The sequence below is a fragment of the Peromyscus eremicus genome, chromosome 2 (assembly GCF_949786415.1).
Source record: "Peromyscus eremicus chromosome 2, PerEre_H2_v1, whole genome shotgun sequence".
Lineage (NCBI taxonomy): Eukaryota > Metazoa > Chordata > Mammalia > Rodentia > Cricetidae > Peromyscus > Peromyscus eremicus.
In genome coordinates this window covers 60733969-60753213 of record NC_081417.1, presented here as the reverse complement: position 1 = coordinate 60753213, position 19245 = coordinate 60733969, and positions in this window count along the sequence as shown.

The following is a 19245-nucleotide window of genomic DNA, read 5'->3' as shown; positions in this document are numbered from 1 at the left end:
ATTGCTAGATCATAGACAGCTAGCCTTTATAGATTCTGAGGTGTACACTTTCCATAATGGTTGTTTGAATTTACATTCCCATTAACAGTATATGAGTGCTCCTTTTCCCCAATCCCCATGCCAACACTTACAGCTTGTCTTTTTGATAAAGGTCATCTCAACAGGAATGAGTAAGGTATACTCGATTAGGAATCTGATCTTTATTTTTCTGATGATTAGACCTGTCAAGGAACATTCCTGTATACTCCTGGCCATTGTTTATCTTCTTTGACAAGAAGATACAATTGTGAAAGATCTGTAAAAAATTAATGAATGAAAATCAAATGCAAAGGAGTTTTCATGAAAGTATGTTTAGGAGAGAATTGAAACTCTCTCCTGGTTCAAAGAAATCCTGAATTAACAAATAAACAACATGGAACCAAAGATCAGAGAAAACTTAAGTGGAAGCAGTAAACGCTGAGAAAGCAGGATGATGAACAGAAACCTTTGGGAAGCTACCTCGTTTACAAATGATCAAAGGATCTGTGTAGGCGTCTTTGCAGGGAGTCTAGAAGAAACTTGGCTTAGTACTAGACTGAAGTGGCCTGACCCAAGCATTATGACTGTCACCTTTCCCTTTGAATCTGTGCTTTATGGCCTTAAGATGAGCATATGCTTCCTTTCACCATGATCTCAAACTATGTTCAGAAAGTACACTTTCCTGAGCATGCTGGGAACAGCTGCATCCTTAATATTCTTTCTTAAATGACTGTGGCCATGTAGCCTGAATAAATTCCCCATGCTTCCTTTTTCCTGAGAGACTGTTGCTTTCGAGTTGACCCTAGAGCGCTCCCTACCTATCAGATTGATGTCTTCATCTATCTCTAGGTTGATCAGTTTTGTTTTGCTCTCACTGTGTGATCTCATGACATTTGGTGACACCTCACATTTCTAGTAGTGTTTATGCCATTCCTCCAGTGCAGTGAATGTGCATGATAATTCAACAAATCTTTGCATGTCTATTAGTTCCTAAATGCAAAGATTGATAGCTGAGCTGCAGCAGTTCCTAGATATTTGTTAGTTTATGTTTTGTTCTTTTTTTTTTTTTTTTGTGGGGTGGCACTGTGGTTTCTCCACTCCACCTCCCAACTTCCGTTAATCGAATACTTGCTTAGTCTTGGAATTTCCCTCCCTGCTTCTTCTTCTTTCTTCGCTCTCCTCCCTCTTCTTTGTATAAACCGAAGACTTGACTGCTCTAAGGTATAGTTGAGGGAAAGATTTTATTGTATATATAAGGGAGAGTACAGTCAGCGTCATCTGGAAGAGTCCAGACCACGGACAGAAAGTAGTACACAGAACACTGCCAGAAGACTGGACTTGGCCATGAGACGGGCGTGTGTGTGTGTGTGTGTGTGTGTGTGTGTGTGTGTGTGTGTGTGTAGGAGAGCAAAGGAAAAGTAATGTTCTATTGTACATGCACACCATATATTATCCATCTATTGACATTTAGGTTACTACTATACTGTAGTAGTATAGGATGATGAAAGCAGCTCCTTGAGACACAGATTTTGTTCTTTTTTAGGTATGCATCCAAAAGCTGAGGCAAAGGAGACCAAGAGAGAGAGGAGGGTAAGAGAGAGAAGGCCAAGAGAGGAAGACAAAAAAGAGAGAGAAAGAGAAAGAGAAAGAGAGCACGGCCCTTTGTATGGAATTTCTTTTGAACCTGATATTAACCCATGATTGATAAATATCCCCCAGTTAGGTTCTATTCACTGCTCAGATGTTTAAAATGTCCAGGATGGCTGACTTTGAGGTTGTGCACATGTGATGGGCTTTGGAAACAGCCCAAAACACCAAGAGCAGAGCACTAGGTCCTTTCACTGTGGCGGTGGTGGATACTGTGTACTCAGTTGCTCATGCTTAGCTAGTTTTCTTCACTTCAACACAGTTCAGGGGCTCCACCCAATGAATACACTGAGTATAGTAGGCTGGCTCTTCAGACATCAATTAGCAATCATGACTATTCTCCTCCCAACCTGCCCACAGGCCAACCTAATCTAGATAATTCCTTGACAACATTCTCTTTCTAAGGGATGTTAGGTTGTGGCAAGTTGACATTTAAAAGTAACCATCACAGTAATTGCTGTGTCACGTGGGAGATGAGCGTCATCTCCACGCAGGACCTTCCCTCTCCCCTCCAGCTGGTACAGCCCCCCTTTCACAGCCTACTGTGTCTCTCTCTTTGCCATTTCACATGCTGCCTTTCCTCCCACACTCCTTTCTGTTTCCTTGTGAAACTCTAGAAACTGAGAGGTCTCTGAAATGGAAGGCTTATTAGCCATTGCAGATGTTAGCCATGGAAACACAAGGACCTGGGAGAGATTCTCCAGAGCAAGGCCAGTTTGGAAAATGCTGGGCCTTAAGTAAGAACATTCCTGGTGTTTTGTTTGTTTTGTATTTGTTTGGCAGTGCTGAGGACGGAACCCAGGGCTAATATGTGCCACGCAAGCACTCAACAACTGAGTTACACTTCCATCCCCAGGAACATTGTTATAGTGAGTCAGGGAAAGAAAACACAGTGCTTCTACTGAATCTACACTGGCTGGAGAAGATGTATGAGAGTGATTCAAATATGGGACTTGCTGATGACTATCCTTAAGAAGTAACTGCTGCTTCTGATTGGTTGGATTAATAGTCGGCATCAATGATGGGATTTAGGTGAAAGTTTCAACATATATTTAGGAACATGTGATGGTCTTTTATCGGTTTCACCAACAGTTGTTACTTCCCTTATGTGTTCCCTGTTCTCTCTTAACCCCTGTAGCAAAATTCAGATTATGTCAAGTTTTTTTCCTTTATCACTCTTAGGTCTACTGGTAAGACGAGAAGCTGTGAAGCCAAAAGGTTTATGACCAACAGGAGAATATGGGAGGCAGAAAAGAGAAAGAAGACCAGCAAGACCAACCAATGGGCCGAGCTGGCTTTGCTGCACATGCAAATATGTTCAACTGCATGAGGCTCACTGGGGAAAAGGAGCTGGGATTTATTTGCCGTATCTGTCATGTCTATGAAGCCGCTTTGTCCAGTTGCAAGGGCTTGTTGAGCCAAAACCTTAATTGCTTCCTTCCTCTTTGACAACTTAATCAGTTTAGAGGTTCTGACAACAGATATGCCGGCCACATTGTTGAGCGCATTCCTGCCTCAAGGCAGAATAGTAATGAGCCTTTGTTGCCCATATGCCTGCCTGCTCACTGTTAGCTTTTACCAGTAAAGGATGGGAAAGCTTCTGAGCTTCGAGTCTCATTTCTGCTAGCAAAGGCAATGCAAACACGCAACTCTCACCTCAAAGAGGATAACACAGACTTTACTCCCGAGCTGTGATCTGGGCACACAGATTCAGGTTACCCAGAATTCTATGTTCCAACCAGGCTAACAATTTCCGCAAGTTTTTAGGGAAATAAAAACATAATAAATCAATACACCATTTGAGTGCATTCATTGAAACAGCAGGCAGGCAGATTCCCGAAGAGCAGGACAGCTGAGCTGCGACTTCAGATGTTGTCCGATGGCATTCTCAGCCATTTGGTTGGCGGTAGCTAGTGTTTGTTTGTACATTCTACGATATTTCTCCAATAGTTACAAAGATGTTCGCTCACACACAGAGGTGAAATGAAAGGGCCCAAATAGCCCAATATAATTTGTAATTAGGACCTGGACCTGCAACATTCCAACCTTTCCACAGTCTTTGATGTTCTAATAATCTGTGGTAAAGCAGATGGGTTTTCTTCCCAAGACTTTCCTTCCACTTGAATCAGACATGTCTTCCCTAATACGCTTTCTCTTTTAATGTCTTTGTAAAATGCAACCAATTTTACCCCATGTATAACACAGTCACTCTCTTCTCCAGTCTTTTCTGTGGGTCTACAAATACATTTGATATGTTGTGTTCATTCTGAGCAGTGGCTTTTATCATATGCAGCTTTGACTCTGAACCTTCTGGAGCATAATGACATCATCATCATCAACAACAACAGAAAATAAACAAACCGAACAAGACCCCTTAAATAATCCCTGATTCAAAAGGAAATTCTTAAAATATTTAAAATACATTTATGTAAATAAAAATCCAACCAACGAGAGTCTGTCGCTGGCAGTGGAAACTGTGCTGAGGGCAGTACGTAGCAATAACTGATCACATTAGAAAACATAGAAGTAGGCGGGGCAAGTGGTGGCGCACGCCTTTAATCCCAGCACTCGGGAGGCAGAGGCAGGCGGATCTCTGTGGGTTTGAGGCCAGCCTGGGCTACAGAGTGAATTCCAGAATAGGCAGGGCTGTTACACAGAGAAACCCTGTCTTGAAAAATAGAAAAAAAAAATTTAAAAAAAGAGAGAAGTTTTTAAATCAACCATCCAAAATTTTACCTTAAGAAACAGTAAAACAGAACAAAATAAGTCCAAAGCACTCAGTAGCAAGAGAATGATAATAAGAATAGAAGTAATGAAAGTAAAATGGACAGTAGGGAAGCTGAAACCAAAAGCTGTTTTCCTCCTGAAAAATACCAACAAACCCCAGTAACTTGTAATTTGGATGCATCTCTAATAAGAGTGATGAAGATGGAGATTACAAAAGCACAGGAGGAGTGAGCCAGAGAATGCCTGCCAGTGTACATCCTTCAGCCATCAGGGTGATGAGGGGGACATACACCACAGAGGTTATGTTCTTAAATTCAGCAGCTCAAAGTGAATGGACCAGTTCCTTGAAATCTATAAACTACACTCATACATCCAAGACAAAAATGGGTAACTAGACCCATCTTGTGACACACCATTAAAATAATCTGAAACCGTAAACATTTAAAAAATAAATGACTTGGCACACATGTTTTTACTGGAGAATTCTGTTCCACATTTGCAGAAGAGTTAATATTAGTTTTGCACATGTCTTATAGAGAATAGAAGAGGGATAGATGCTTCTTATATTATGTTGTGAGTCAATAATTACCCATTGCCTAATCAGAAGAAAGATTGTACCAACAAAGAAATGACTTCCCTGTCACTAGCAAGCAGGATTGACCCCACACTATAACCGAGCTTCAACATTAGAAATCAATCAGTGTGTATACACACCTGTTCCTACTGAGAAATCTAATGCCAAGCCAGCCAGCACTGTTAGCGGAATCTAAGTTTATAGTTTAACATGTTCTGTGTGGCATACTTTAAATGCTTATACATGCTTCAAATGTGTTGGGTGCAACACACACACCAGTTCAGACTTATGAGACATACCTTTTGCTAGGCGGTGGTGGCGCATGCCTTTAATCCCAGCACTTGGGAGTCAGAGGCATGCAGATCTCTGTGAGTTCAAGGCCAGCCTGGTCTACAGAGTGAGTTCCAGGATAGGCTCCAAAGCTACACAGAGAAACCCTGTCTCAAAAAAAAAAAAAAAAAAAAAGAGAGACATATCTTTTACAAAATATTGCATTTTATTTACTTATATATTTAATTATCAATCCAACTAAAAATTTTATTTTACTCTGAAGAAACACCAGATGAATTCCAAGACCCATTTTGAAGCCAACATGAAATTTTACAGAAATAAATGCATGTTGTAGGGGAGTACAAGTGAAGTCTGTCAAAAGCCAGAAGCTGTGATTTCCAGCAGAGTAAAGGGCACGTACCTGCTTGTGAGAGCACATGTAAATGACGCGTCTGTGCCATCTGGATGAGAAGCGGGTGTCTCCTAAGAAAAGGCTTCGTGTTCACTGCAAGCAGCACAGTGGGATCACACCCTGCTTTCTCACGCGCTGCCAACACAGTAATTAGAACGCTTGACTTATGTAAATTCTGCATTGAAGTTTAATGGAGTCTGTGTCATCTCCCTGTTGGTGAACTCAGTACCAGTACCATCTAGTCTCTAGTCTTGGGCTCTGGCTCTGGAGACAGTGGCTTCCAGTTCAGTTGGGGGCATCTTAGCTGTGCTCCTCCGTTAAGTCTGTCTTGTTTGTTCACCAGTGATAGCTGTACTAATGTTTTACACAGACTTTGTGATGAGCCAGGGGGTCCACACGTGTTGAAGCCTCAGTCTTGCAGGTAGCAGGTGGCACCAGAGTGATGTTATTTATTTATTTATTTATTTATTTATTTATTTATTTATTTATTTATTTATTTATTTTTCATGCACAGCGGTAGAGCATCTCAGTGTCAGTGATCTTCTTGCTAGTTTCTCAGGATATCTGTTTCATGAACATGTCTTCCGAGGAGTCTCCCAGTTCTCATTCATGGGTTGGCCATTTGTAGTTTTTTAAACTTTAAAGGTCACATTATGGAAACAATCCCAGATTTATAAGCACAACCTATCAGAGTCAGGATGTGTCAGCTAACAGAAAGGTTGCAAGATTAGTAGATGCTAGTGATTCTGCTGGCTAGAGTGATGGCCTGGCAAGGGCTCCTGGCTGCACCCGGGGAAGTGTACCCAAACATGTTCTATGTTTTGAGATTAGAAATGGTAACTTTTATTCAGAAATTTAAAAGAGTTGTTTTTCCCCCTGTCTCAAATGTTAATGCAGCTCTACTTCATTTGATATTAATTCACTCTCCCTTGCTTCTCTTTCCTCTGCATTCATAATGCATATCTTTGCCCTACTTATTTTGTGTGTTTTTTTTTTTATTGTGGTAATATTCACACAGCATAAAATCTGTGTATCTTAGCCATTTTTATGTGTACAGCTCAGTTAAGCATATTCACGAGAATGTCTTGGTCTTGAACTATCCCCACCATCCATCACTAGGACTGTTCTGATCTTGCGAAGCTGAGACTACACACTGATTAAATGATAACTCCCCAGTCCTCTCTCCTCTCAGTCTCTGAGAACCACCATTTTCCTGTTGGAGCTTATAGTTTTGACTACTCTAAGTTCATCACATAACTGAAGTACTGAATATTTGGCTGTTTTGGTGTGCATATTTTACTTAGCAAAATATCCTTTATAGTAATTCAAGTTGAAGCAAATATTGGAATTTTCTTCTGCAAACTTTTTTTGAGACAGGTTTTTCTATGCAGTCAAGGCTGTTTTTATACCCGCTATGTAGCCCAGGCTGGACCAGAACTCATCATCCTGATGGCTGAGTCTCCCAAGCGTTGCTGTTATGGGGATGCACTGCCACACCCAGAATCACGAGACTTTTTCTTTCTGTTTAAGATGCTGAATAATATCTATTGTATTATCTACTTTACGTTGGTTATTCACTTACCCACTCATTGACACCTGGGATGTTTATAGCTTTTAGCTATTATGAATAATGCTGCTTCTGACATGAGATATGCAATAAATTACCTTACTTATTATTCTTACTTCATTCTTGTTTTGTTTCAGGGCTTTGATCTTTTCATTCACCTCCATTTTACCCTTTGGGATGGCCAATGATTGTTCTAGCTGTGAAATTTTTTTTATTTTTATTTTTTTCGAGACAGGGTTTCTCTGTGTAGCTTTGCGCCTTTCCTGGAACTCGCTTTGGAGACCAGGCTGGCCTCGAACTCACAGAGATCCGCCTGCCTCTGCCTCCCGAGTGCTGGGATTAAAGGCGTGCGCCACCACCGCCCGGCGTGAAATTTAACTTTGGTTGTCATCTTGGTGTAATCAACACAGGAGCAAACTGATGAAATATTCTTCCTGTGTGCCTGAGAAGGTGTTTCTAGAAAGGTTTGGCCAATGAACAGAGTGGGAACACATTGCAATGATTAATCTTGATCATCAGCTTGATTGGACTGAGATACACACAGGCGATTGGTAAAGTTCACCCCCCCCCCCCACCAAGTGTGTTGGTAAAGACTTTTCCAGAGACAATTAATTCAGGAAGTCTCTGACTTATTCAATGGGTTAATCCTGTGGTGGGTTCAAAACTTGAATAGAACAATGGAGAATGATGGACTAGAAGGGAAATGTTTACTTGCTGGAGGAAATGGGTCATTTGAAAATGTGCTTCTGCAGAGTCTATCTGCCCTGACCTCACTTGGTACTCTCTGCTTTCCAGCCTTCTGGAAGTGAGCAGCTTCCACCATACACTTCTGCCTCCAGGAAACTTCCTTTCTTCAAGCCAAAGCAATGGGTCCCCCAAACCTTGGATCAAAATCTCTGAATCCATGAATCAAAACATTTCCATCATGTATTCATTCAGTGATGAAAAGTCTAATTAATATGGTTCTCCTTGATTGTAAGTGACGCAGTCCAAGAGCTGGGACTCTAGATGTCACAGAAGCCACAAATATGCATTCTAGTCTCCTTTTGAGCCAGTAGAATTTTTTCGATGCCATCAGCCAGGGTTGTCAGACCCCTTAGTCTTCAGTCTTTAGAAGTACACTTGCAGCAGACATTCTCCAGGCAGCTTAAGGTGATTCCCAGCTTCTTAGACTGAGCAGATACTGCTTTTCCCATGATGTCAGGTTTGCAGGTGGTAATTGTGAAACTGTTATCCTGGGATTCCATAAGCTCATCTCATAAACCCCTTTAACAATTAGGTATTCACTCTTCAGAAGCTAGACTAATACATCAATTTTTTGTGACTATATCCTCTATATTTGTTTATTTTTGAGACCAGATTTCATCATGTTTGTAGGTTGAACTCAAACTATGGGCTTAGCTTCCCAAACAGCCAAACTAAAGGCATGTGTAACCACCCCCTTCTCCTTCTGAGACAGAGTCTGTCTATGTAGCCCTGACCATCCTGGAACTCACTGGGATACCCCAGCCTCTGCCTCCTGAATACAGGGATTAAAGCCACGAACCACCTTGTCTGTCTTTTGATTCTTTATTCTACCCACTCCACTCCTTAGGTGTTGTCCAGAGACGTTGACTCTATTCGGCATGTAACTGGAGTAATCACGACTTTCCTTATATGTTAGTATCAAAGCTACAGATTAATCCATGGAAATGCCTCCGACATATCGCTCTATATAAATAAAGCACTGATTGGCCAGTGACCAGGCAGGAAGTATAGGCGGGACAAGGAGAGAGGAGAATTGAGGAAGGAGGAAGGAAAGGGAGACAGGCTGGAGCCACTGCCAAGACAAGAAAAATGTAAAGTACCGGTAAGCCACAAGCCACGTGGCAAAGTAAAGATTAATAGAAATGGGCTGAATATAAGAGTGAGAGCTAGACAATGATAGGCCTGAGCTAATGGCCAAGCAGTTTAAATAAAGTAAGAGTCTGTGTGTTTATTTTATAAGTGGGCTCTGGTTCCTGGCAGGACTTGGCTGTGGGAGCTGGAGAAAAATTCTCCAGCTACAATCTTCCCTGCTGTACTGGAAGAAGTGCATCTCCTCCCATGTAAACTTGTTCTTTTGAACCTTTCTTTGGCTCCTGAGCAGCCCCACAGAGTACACCAGTTACCAAGTTCTCTGGATTCCCCTTCCAGTTCTGTTCAATTATCTCTGTACCAACAGCCAGCCATTCTCATCTCAGCCCGTGCCACTGGACAACAGACCCGGGGTACCTTTCCCTTCCGCTGGTTTCCAGTGCTCATCCACGCAGTAGGTGGCTTTCACTAGCCTAGTTATGCTAGTATTATTATTTTTTTATTTCTTTGTTCTTGTTGTTGTTTGTTTTGTTTTGTTTTTCAAGGGAGGTCTCTCTGTGTAACAGCCCTGGTTATCCTGGACCTCGATTTGTAGACCAGGCTGGCCCCAAACTCATAGATTTCCGAGTGGTTCTGCCTCCTGAGTGCTGGGATTAAAGGAGTGCACCACCATGACCAGTTTATATTTTATTTCTTACTGTCAGTCAATGGCTTCTAGGTTTATCCTTCAGGATAATGTCTCGTGTGTCATGTGTGATTTGCTTTTACTTACCTTTTAATTTTCTCTCTGTGTTCCAACTTTCTGATTTGGTAGGTGAAATTATGACCTTAAATACTCAAAGTTATCTAACTGTTGAGTAAACAGATTTCTCAATCATGGTAATATGGTTTACATTTGTTCATCAATATGTAGTTTAAAAATGACTCACCTATGGAGAGGTTTTTTTGTGCTTTTTAATTAAATCACAGTTTTTCTTAGAAAGAGTCAGGTAACACGTGTGCTCCCAGCAACGTGTTATGTTATGATTTCTGATGACCACATCTGGTATCAACCTTCAGGCATGCTCTGATAAGATGGCCACTAAAATGACTCATTTCACAAAGACTCTGAAGTTGTTGGTGAGTACTGTTCAAACAGATCCCCTTCTCTTCCCTAGATGTTCTTGGTGAGTACTGTTCAAACAGGTCCCCTTCTCTTCCCTAGATGTTAAAAGCCACAAACAACTGCTGTGTACTTGTCATGATTAACCTTTTATTTATTTAATTTTTTAAATTGAACTGGACCTCTATTGCTATTGTAATTTTGAGCTAGCTATATGATGTATTTTTTTGCATTATTCTTATTATTTTTTTAACTGAAAGTAGATTTTTTTCATACGATATATTCTGATTACAATTTCTCCTCCCTCAGCTCCTTCCTGATCCTCCCCACTTCCCACCCACCCAAATCCATACCCTTTCTTTCTCTCTCTCATTAGAAAACAAATAGGGATCTATGATGATTACGATTACTACTACTACTACTGCTACAAAAACAAACAAATCAGAACAGTACCAAACAAACAAACAAACAAAAGTGCCAAAGAGAAAGCACCAGAAATCAGAAATATGTGTTCATCTCATTTCCGCTGCGGTTTGCAATCTCTGTCACCCATGCCACTTCTAATAAAATGCTCTTCATCTTTTATGAAGAGATTTTCATTTGATAGTTCGCTATGTCAAAAAGACATTTTCATCCTGAAAGCTCATAACATTAGCCTGACAAAACTTTAAAAATTTTAAAGCTCCTTTAAAAATTCTTTCTCACATACTCTGTTCAGACGTTGATTATCTGAGCAGTCTCTCTGAGTCCCACACTGGAAAACAGTCCAGTTCTCAACAGATCTCAATCCTTCTAGTCTCTCTTTTGAATCAGTCAGTAGTTTCATATAATTGTCTTTTTTTTTTTTTTGGCAAAGCCAGTGAATAGAAGACAATGTATCTATTATCAGCTCTGTGTAGATGTTGTATGTAATATAAAATCATTCTTAAGAAATAGGTATTAGTGAAAAATACAAGCAACTACTTAGTGCTAATAACATTATACTGCAAACTATCTAAGGGATGTACATAAATCCTCCATAAAATTAAATAAATGACTCATAAGAATTATATTGTTAGAGCTGGGCGTGGCGGTGAGTGCCTTTAATCCCAGCACTTGGGAGGCAGAGGCAGGCGGATCTCTGTGAGTTTGAGGCCAGCCTGGTCTACGGAGAGAGTTCCAGGACAGCCAGGGCTGTTACACAGAGAAACCCTGTCAGAAGACTAGGAAATCTGGTGAGATTGTATCTCCTAGAAATGGCAGGGAACCTCACTCCTGATATTTCAACAATATGGCTACCTCAGCAAGACCTCGCCAAGTCCAACACCAATAGCCATGCTAACATGAAAAGGAACTGTCACAGTGCCCCATCCATAGATGAAGAATTACAGCAGCTAACCACTGAGAGCAGGAGAAACAGTCTTCCTCAGGGATTAAAAAAATATGCTATAGTCTGGGGGTCTGAGAGTACATCTCTTTCTAGTTCTAAAGGGACTCTCTGGTAACTTGTGTAGGGAGATAAAGTTGAAATGTACTATGTACCAGGGCTGTACTAGCCGCACCGCTATGGCTGATTGCCAAGAGTGATTTCACACCAAGGCAGTGTGTGTGTGTGTGTGTGTGTGTGTGTGTGTGTGTGTGTGGAGAGAGAGAGAGAGAGAGAGAGAGAGAGAGAGAGAGAGAGAGAGAGAGAGGAGAGGGGGAGGGGGAGGGAGAGAGGGGGAGGGGGGAGGGAGAGCAACTGAAGGTGTCATTCTCTTAGACTACAGAACTGTGATTCTACTGAAGGACTAATGACGACAGGACTGGCTAAATGTTCAAGCTATACACAGAAAAGCACAGGATAAGGTGGACCTTCAGGCTGCTGGAGGTATTGCTGCCCTGTATTGTCTGTTCCTTCAGGCTTGGAACTTTCATGACAGATAAGCAGATTTTCATTAAAAATGGACAAATCTAGGAGGGCATTGCATTGTTCTAATATGTATTTTCAGAAGTTCCTTTTTCTGCTTACTCAGACACGACCTTGTTGGGGCTCAGACCTTCTCAGATGATACGTCTTCTTCTAGCATGCTTCTGACTTGCCGTGTCTCTGCCTCTTCCTTCCATCTATCTTCTTTTCCTATTTCATTTGGTGCCCTCTAGACTGTAGATGAGAAGATTTTGCCTCTGACTTTTTCCTTTTTCTTTTTTCTTTTTTGTTTTTTGAGTCAGGGTTTCTCTGTGTAGCTTTGGAGCCTGTCCTGGAACTCACTCTGTAGCCTAGGCTGGCCTTGAACTCAGAGATCTGCCTGCCCCTGCCTCCCTAGTGTTGGGATTAAAGGCATGCGCCACCACCGCCCATTTTTTTTTTTTCTTATTACATGTTCACATACACCCTCGGTCTGAGTTGGGTTTTGTTGCTGTTTTCTCTATCTCTTCACTTGGTGATTTCAAGGGATGTGGGACTGAATGAACGATGGAAGGAGGGTGGGAGGGGGTCTGTGGCTATAGTCTATTTGTTGGCCCATTGATGCTCCTTGTTTTCCTGATGAAGTCCTTTAGATGTGAAGATAGCTTTCAAGTACACCTCTATTTCCCAGGAGCCACACAGCCAATTCCAATATCACTCTCCCGATAATAATATTTTCGAGTGTGTGTGGAGAGTCATTTTTATTGTGTTGCTGTTTTGCCTGCCCCCCCCCCCTTCACTGTCACTTGGCTGCATTTCATAGGAGCCACACTGTTGCACTGGCTCGGCTAGACCAGCACACATCAAATTATTTTATTTTCTCTTATGCTTTCATCACAGGAGTTGGGAGCCATGAAATTTATCAGTTCTTCAGGAATAAATATGATGGAAATGTCTGGTAACTCAATGGAATAAATGACATGTCTGGAAAGAGATTCTTACATACCTGCCTGATTTCCACCTCTTCCCCTTGGATTTCCAGAACTGATTAATCCCATTAGAATGTATTACCCACACCCCACACAGTGGACTTACTGCTAAACATTGAGAGAAATTTAACATAAGCAGTTACATTGAAAACTACGGTAGATGCTCTAAAGCACAGCGTCCAGTTCTTGAATACAGGCAAGCAGGCACACATGATTCTTCCCGGGGCCGTGGCTTAGTTATGAATATTACACAAAGCTCTTTCTCATGTGTCTTACTAGAATAGTTACACCTTTTTGTTTAGAAAAAGCATATCTAGTTCTTTCAAAAAGAACCAATAAGCAAATGGATAGTCTGCAGCAAATTTAAATGTTTCATTCTATAAAGAGAAACAAAAGCCCTTAAACAGAGAAACTGTAACTCTTCTGTCAATTAAACAGAAACCCTTGCTTCTTGCTGACCACATATTAAACAGACTTCTTCCCCAGAGCAGGGGCTTTATCTAGGAAATTTGCCATTATGAATAATTTTCTTATTCTTTGACATTCAAGTATTCTTTTCAATTGATGGATTTTACTATGTCACAAAACTGAAGTTACCCGAGACAGGTCATGCCACTGTTTATGTAATCACTTTTCTAACAGTTGTGTTTGGGACAGATCACAAGAGATAGCATGTTTTGAGACTACCGCACATTAGCATCTCTTCCTTTAAGATTTTGAGTTTTTATATGTTTATGAACTGCTCCAACCATATGTTTCCATAGTCAAATTAAAATTAGGAGATGAAGAATTTCACTTGTGATGCTAACTGCTAAATAACCAATTTGGGGAACCCTGAGAGCAAAGTGGGAAAGAGTAATTTGGCTTATAAAAAAATGAATTCTTGTCATCTTTAATGCCACCTGTTCACTCTTCCTTGTTCATACCACAGCTACACAATGGTTATATTTGAACAGCAGTAAATACTGCCTCAGTGTTAAGATGACATATTATTTTATACAAAACTTCATTCTATTTATAAATGTAGCCTTTACAGACATAGAGATGCATTTTTTCTAGCATTTCTCTAGCTCTTGCAGGGCTAGAGAATTAGCTCAGTGGTTGAGATAGCTTATTGCTTTTCTAGAGGATCTGAGCTCAGTTGCCAGCACCTGTATTGTGGCTCACAACCACCTCTAACTCTAGTTCCAGGGGCTCTAACGCCCTCTTCTGGTCTCCACCCTCTCTGGCACTCATGTGATGCACATAAGCTCAGCAAAGCACATGCACATAAAAATTTAAAAATAAACAAAGCAGAGACACCCTTTAAAAGCTTCATGTCTATTTACTGTCCACAACTGCCTTTTGCAAGGACCTGGGAGGCATACCTTAGAAATGTAAGCACCAAGGATAGGCCCTTGGGGCCTGGTCTCTGAGGTAGGTGAGAGTCTGAGCTCAGTAGGAAGGCCCTGGTGAAAGTATACCTGAAGCCCAAGAATGATATAAACAAGGTGAAAAGAGCCAAAGATCTTGAACATCTGACCCCAACACAAATGAGTGTCTCAGCTGACTCCAGCGCAGTGGTGCATTGTGTTGTCAACAGTGGCCATTCAGCACCCCTGAGAAGGCTTTCGGCTTCAACTTTTCCATTGGTTATTGATATGTTCCAATGCAGCCATTACGCAAATGCCTCTGCTTATGGAATGGGAGATTTGCACTTTTCTAAAGCAATACAGGAGTATTTAGAGGAACTGAAAGGCTACACCCGCTTTTCTTTTCCCTTCTGTTAATTTTAAAGACTTGAGAATATCATGCAAGATTACTGTAGTTGCTTCATTTCTGCCCTTGCCTTTTGTCCTTCCAACTCTTCCCATCTCCCTATTCCCTTTCAAACTCACAACATCTTCTTCTTTAATTATTATTACCTACACACTTATGTTATACACACACACATGCAAGTGTTTGTGTGTGTGTGTGTGTGTGTGTGTGTGTGTGTGTGTGTGTGTGACCCATTGAGTCCATTTAGTGCTGCTCATATTTCTGTGTTTAGGGTTGACTACTTTGGATTGGATATCTTATCAGGGGCTTATCACTGAGAAGTTTGATTCTTCATCTCGCAGAAGCCATCAATCGCCTGTATCTTTTCACCTAGGGGTGAGTCCTTGTGAGATTTCCCCCATTCATGTTGGTATCAACTGGTGTTGTCATTTGCAGGTCTTACTTAGGTGACCAAATTGTTGAAATTTCTTTTGAACCCTCCAAGATTGATCCCAGTGGCACACTTACTCCAACAAGAACACACCTTCTAATCCTTCCCAAATAGTTCCATCAACTGGGGACCAAGTATTCAAACATATGAGCCTATGGTGGCCATTCTTATTCAAAACATGACATTCTACTCACTGGCCCTCATAAGCTTGTGACCATATCATAATGTAAAATGCATGTAGCCCAAATTCAAAAGTCCCCATATCTTTCATTCTCAAGAAAGATTAAAAGTCTAAAGTCTCTTCTGAGATTCAAGGCAATCACTTAATTGTGACCACCTGTAAAATCAAAAAGAAAAGTATATGCTTCCAACATATGATGGCACAGCATATACATTACCATTGGGAGCATAAAGAGGAAATAGTGGACCAAAGCAAGACTGAAACCCAGCAGAGAAAAATTTAGATCCTGTATCTCTATTCTAATGCCAAAGGGCTTCAGTGGCTCTTCTCTTTCAGCTTTGCTGCCCACAGCACACTTCTCTCTTGGGCTTGTTCTCCTCCTTGTGTGCAGCTCTTCTTGGAAGACACCATGTGACTTTGGCTTTCTAACAGTGCAATCCAGGCTCCACTTCCACAGCTTCATGCAATGGCCTCTTGGGACCTCATGCAGAGATTCGTTGGCTTAACCCTGGAGGAAGATTCTACAACCCCTTTACTCACCCTTCATGACTGCAAAGCCAGAAATTGGTGTACTGACCCTTGTTGAGCTGTGTTCACCACTGCTTGCCTCACCATATCTAGGAAAGGGAAACAACCTCAAGTCCTTCAACTGATGCATGGCTAATGAAACTGTGCTGCATACACACTGTGGAAGGCTGTTCAGCTGCAAAGAAAAATGAAAACTGTACATAAATGAATGGAACTAGAAGATACACTGAATGAAGTAACCCAGACAACAAACATGAATGTTCATTCTTATTTGTTGATACTAGACCCAAATGTTTGGATGTATTTAACCTTGGTTCTCTTCAGAAAACAGGAAAGTAAATAGGGTACATTGGAGGGGGTGGTGGATAGAGGCTACCCATTTCTATCATAAGGATCGTGGGTGGGGCTTCTGATCTGCCTGGGAAGAAAGAGGGTCTTATCAATGATAGCTTTTACTCCGAGGCCAGATGCCCAGAGTTCCAGCTCTGACTTCACTGTTAGTAGCTGTATTACCTTGGACACACTAGATATCTATGTGTCTATATTTTTTCATCTGTAGGTAACAGTATTTGCAATGTAGTTTGCTTGAATTGCTTGCTAAGATGAACTAAAAATAACAGAGAAACCACGTGAAGCAAAATAGTTTAAAGATACTTAAAATATTGGTCTATTCTATTATATATATATATATCTTTACTTTAGCCAAGTGATGATTCAGTGAAGTGTTCAAGGAGAATGCTTAGAACTGCTATGCCACCAACTAAAACCTCACAAAGAATTAAAAGCATAGAAGTCCTAGGGAGAGCTAATGGGATGCTTATGCATGTGTGCACACACCCACACACAGAGAGAACACACTAATCGCATTAGTGAATCCTCTTCATTTGCAGGCACTCTGTTACCCGGACTGACATCCTGCCAGGAGTCACATGTGTTAGGCACTCATTAGTTATTTCTTCTTGCAGACCCACCAGCATTCTAATGCTCCAACATAATTGATCCTTCTTCAATTGATCTTTGAGAAGCATGCTGACATGCCTCCAGAGTGGCTTGATTGGACACCTGAGCATTTAGTGACTCCATGCTGATGGACTGTTCTATCTGCAGTAACAGCTTCATTGTGCCACACAATGCCAGGAAACACCCAGGTGCCCTCATGCTGCCTTGCCAGATCCACCCTGGGCACTGGAGAAGCACTATTGTTTTCCAGAACCATGTTTCTCCACGTGCTGTGATCTGGCCTCAGAATAAAAAGCCCCTGAGCCTGCCTCTCTTCACTTCACGCTAGCACATGGTGGAGAAGATGGATCACAAAGGCAGCATTACCGTCTGCATGGAGGGCAGCCAGCTGTTTATTGCTACATTATCTGTTTCTGGAAAACAGGCTATGGAGCCACCCCCAACACACACACATAAAACTTGATGAGATATTAACATTCAAATTACAACACGCTTTATTTTTATTTTGTTTTAGAGGCGTTGAAATGTGTGAGACTGTTTCAAAATGCCTTTTGGGGGGGTTTAATAACTCTTCCAGCTTCTCTGTGGTCTTCTTCAATGTGGGTACCTGCTGTCACTTCCCAAGGATGCAGAAGGGGATTTCAATGATTGCTGGAGCCCCCAGGCTCTGGTTTGTCTAAATTTCTAGGCATGTCAGCTTGACAAATTTACCCGAATGAAAAGTAATACACCAGCTCCCTCTCTCTTATGAATTCCTTGGGTGACTATTCCCTCTTTCCTTCCAATCAGAGGGCTGGTAGCATGTTCAAAGGAACCTTTGTTAGAGAGCTGGAGAAAACAGAGCCTTCTGCTATGGGGATGGTCACAGTCAGTTTTCTGTTAACAGTGAGTGGTGGCAATGTTTTCTTTTAAGAAAAACCTTCCTTGCCCCTCACTGACCCCACACCCACATTCTGCCCCACAAGTCCACCCTCCGTCATTCTTTTGTTTTTTAAATGAACAAATGTTGCTTCCTTTGTTTACCTTTTCCAAGCACCTCTTCTCCTGTTTTTTTGAGCTCTCACAGAATGAGTGGCTTTGTCATTGCAAAGAATTGTATGTCTAACACCAATAGAGAATCATTAGCTGGCATCTGTGTCTGCCTTACCCCCTGACCTGTGATGAAACTTATTCACAGTCCCACCATTTGTTACTATTGGTCCAACATAGTAGAAACAATCATTTGAATTGCTTGCTAAGATGAACTAAAAATACCAGAGATACCACGTGAAGCAATAGTTTAAAGATACTTAAAATATTGGTCTATTCTATACTAAGAAAAACCTTTTCTTAATAAATCATCAAAGTACTGATTTAGTTACAATAACAACTGTTACCTACTGAGTGTCACTTGTGCTAGGCTGGATCATACGGGATTTCCACATGCCTGTTCATCTGTGTAGTATTGCATCTGTTGTCAAGTGAGGAAATGGAGCATCGGAAAAGTTTGATGACATCCACCAGGTTGTGGGGTCAGCCTGTTTCAGCCAGAGTTCTTCGGAGAAAAATAAGCAGTAGGATGCTGTGATGGTCATTCTTAATTGTCACCCTGACAGGACTGAGAACCACCTAGGCAACAAGCCTTTGGACATGCCCTTGAGGGGTTATCTACATGAAGTTATTTGATGTGTTAACTGTGGACGGGACCATTCTCTAAGCAGGAATCCTGGACTATATAAGTCAGGGAATGTGAGCTGACAGCTGGATTAATCACTCTCTGCTTCTTGAATACAGATGCAGTGTGACCAGCTGCCTCTAGCTCCTGTCATGTGATTTCCCTGCCATTATGGACTTCAGATTTGAGCTGTGAGCCAGAATAAACCCCTTTCCTCTTACATTGCTTTTGTCAGGTTATTTTATTATAGCAATAGGAAAAGAAATGAAGACATGTGCTCTAATACACACAGACACAGATACAGACAGACAGACAGGCAGGCACGCACACACACACACACACACACACACACACACACACACACACATCTATCCATTGAGTGAAAAGACATTGAGAGGTTGATTTAAGGAATTGTCTCATGTGTTGGCAGGGGCGGATAAGTGGAAAATTCATAGGTAAGCTGATGACTTGGAAATCCAGCTGTGTTCATGATGAGGTCTTGAATCAAAATTCCTTAGGGACGTAGGCAAGAAATTCAGATGGGACTTCAATATGACAGTCATAGGGAGAATTCCTTCTTTGGGGCTTAGCAAGATGGCTAAGTAGGAAAAGGTGCTTGTGGTCAAGGCTGATGACTTGAGCTCAATTCCTGGAATCCACATGGTGAAAGGAGGGAACCATTTTAAACAAGTGTCCTCTGACCCCATACTCCTGTTATGGCACAT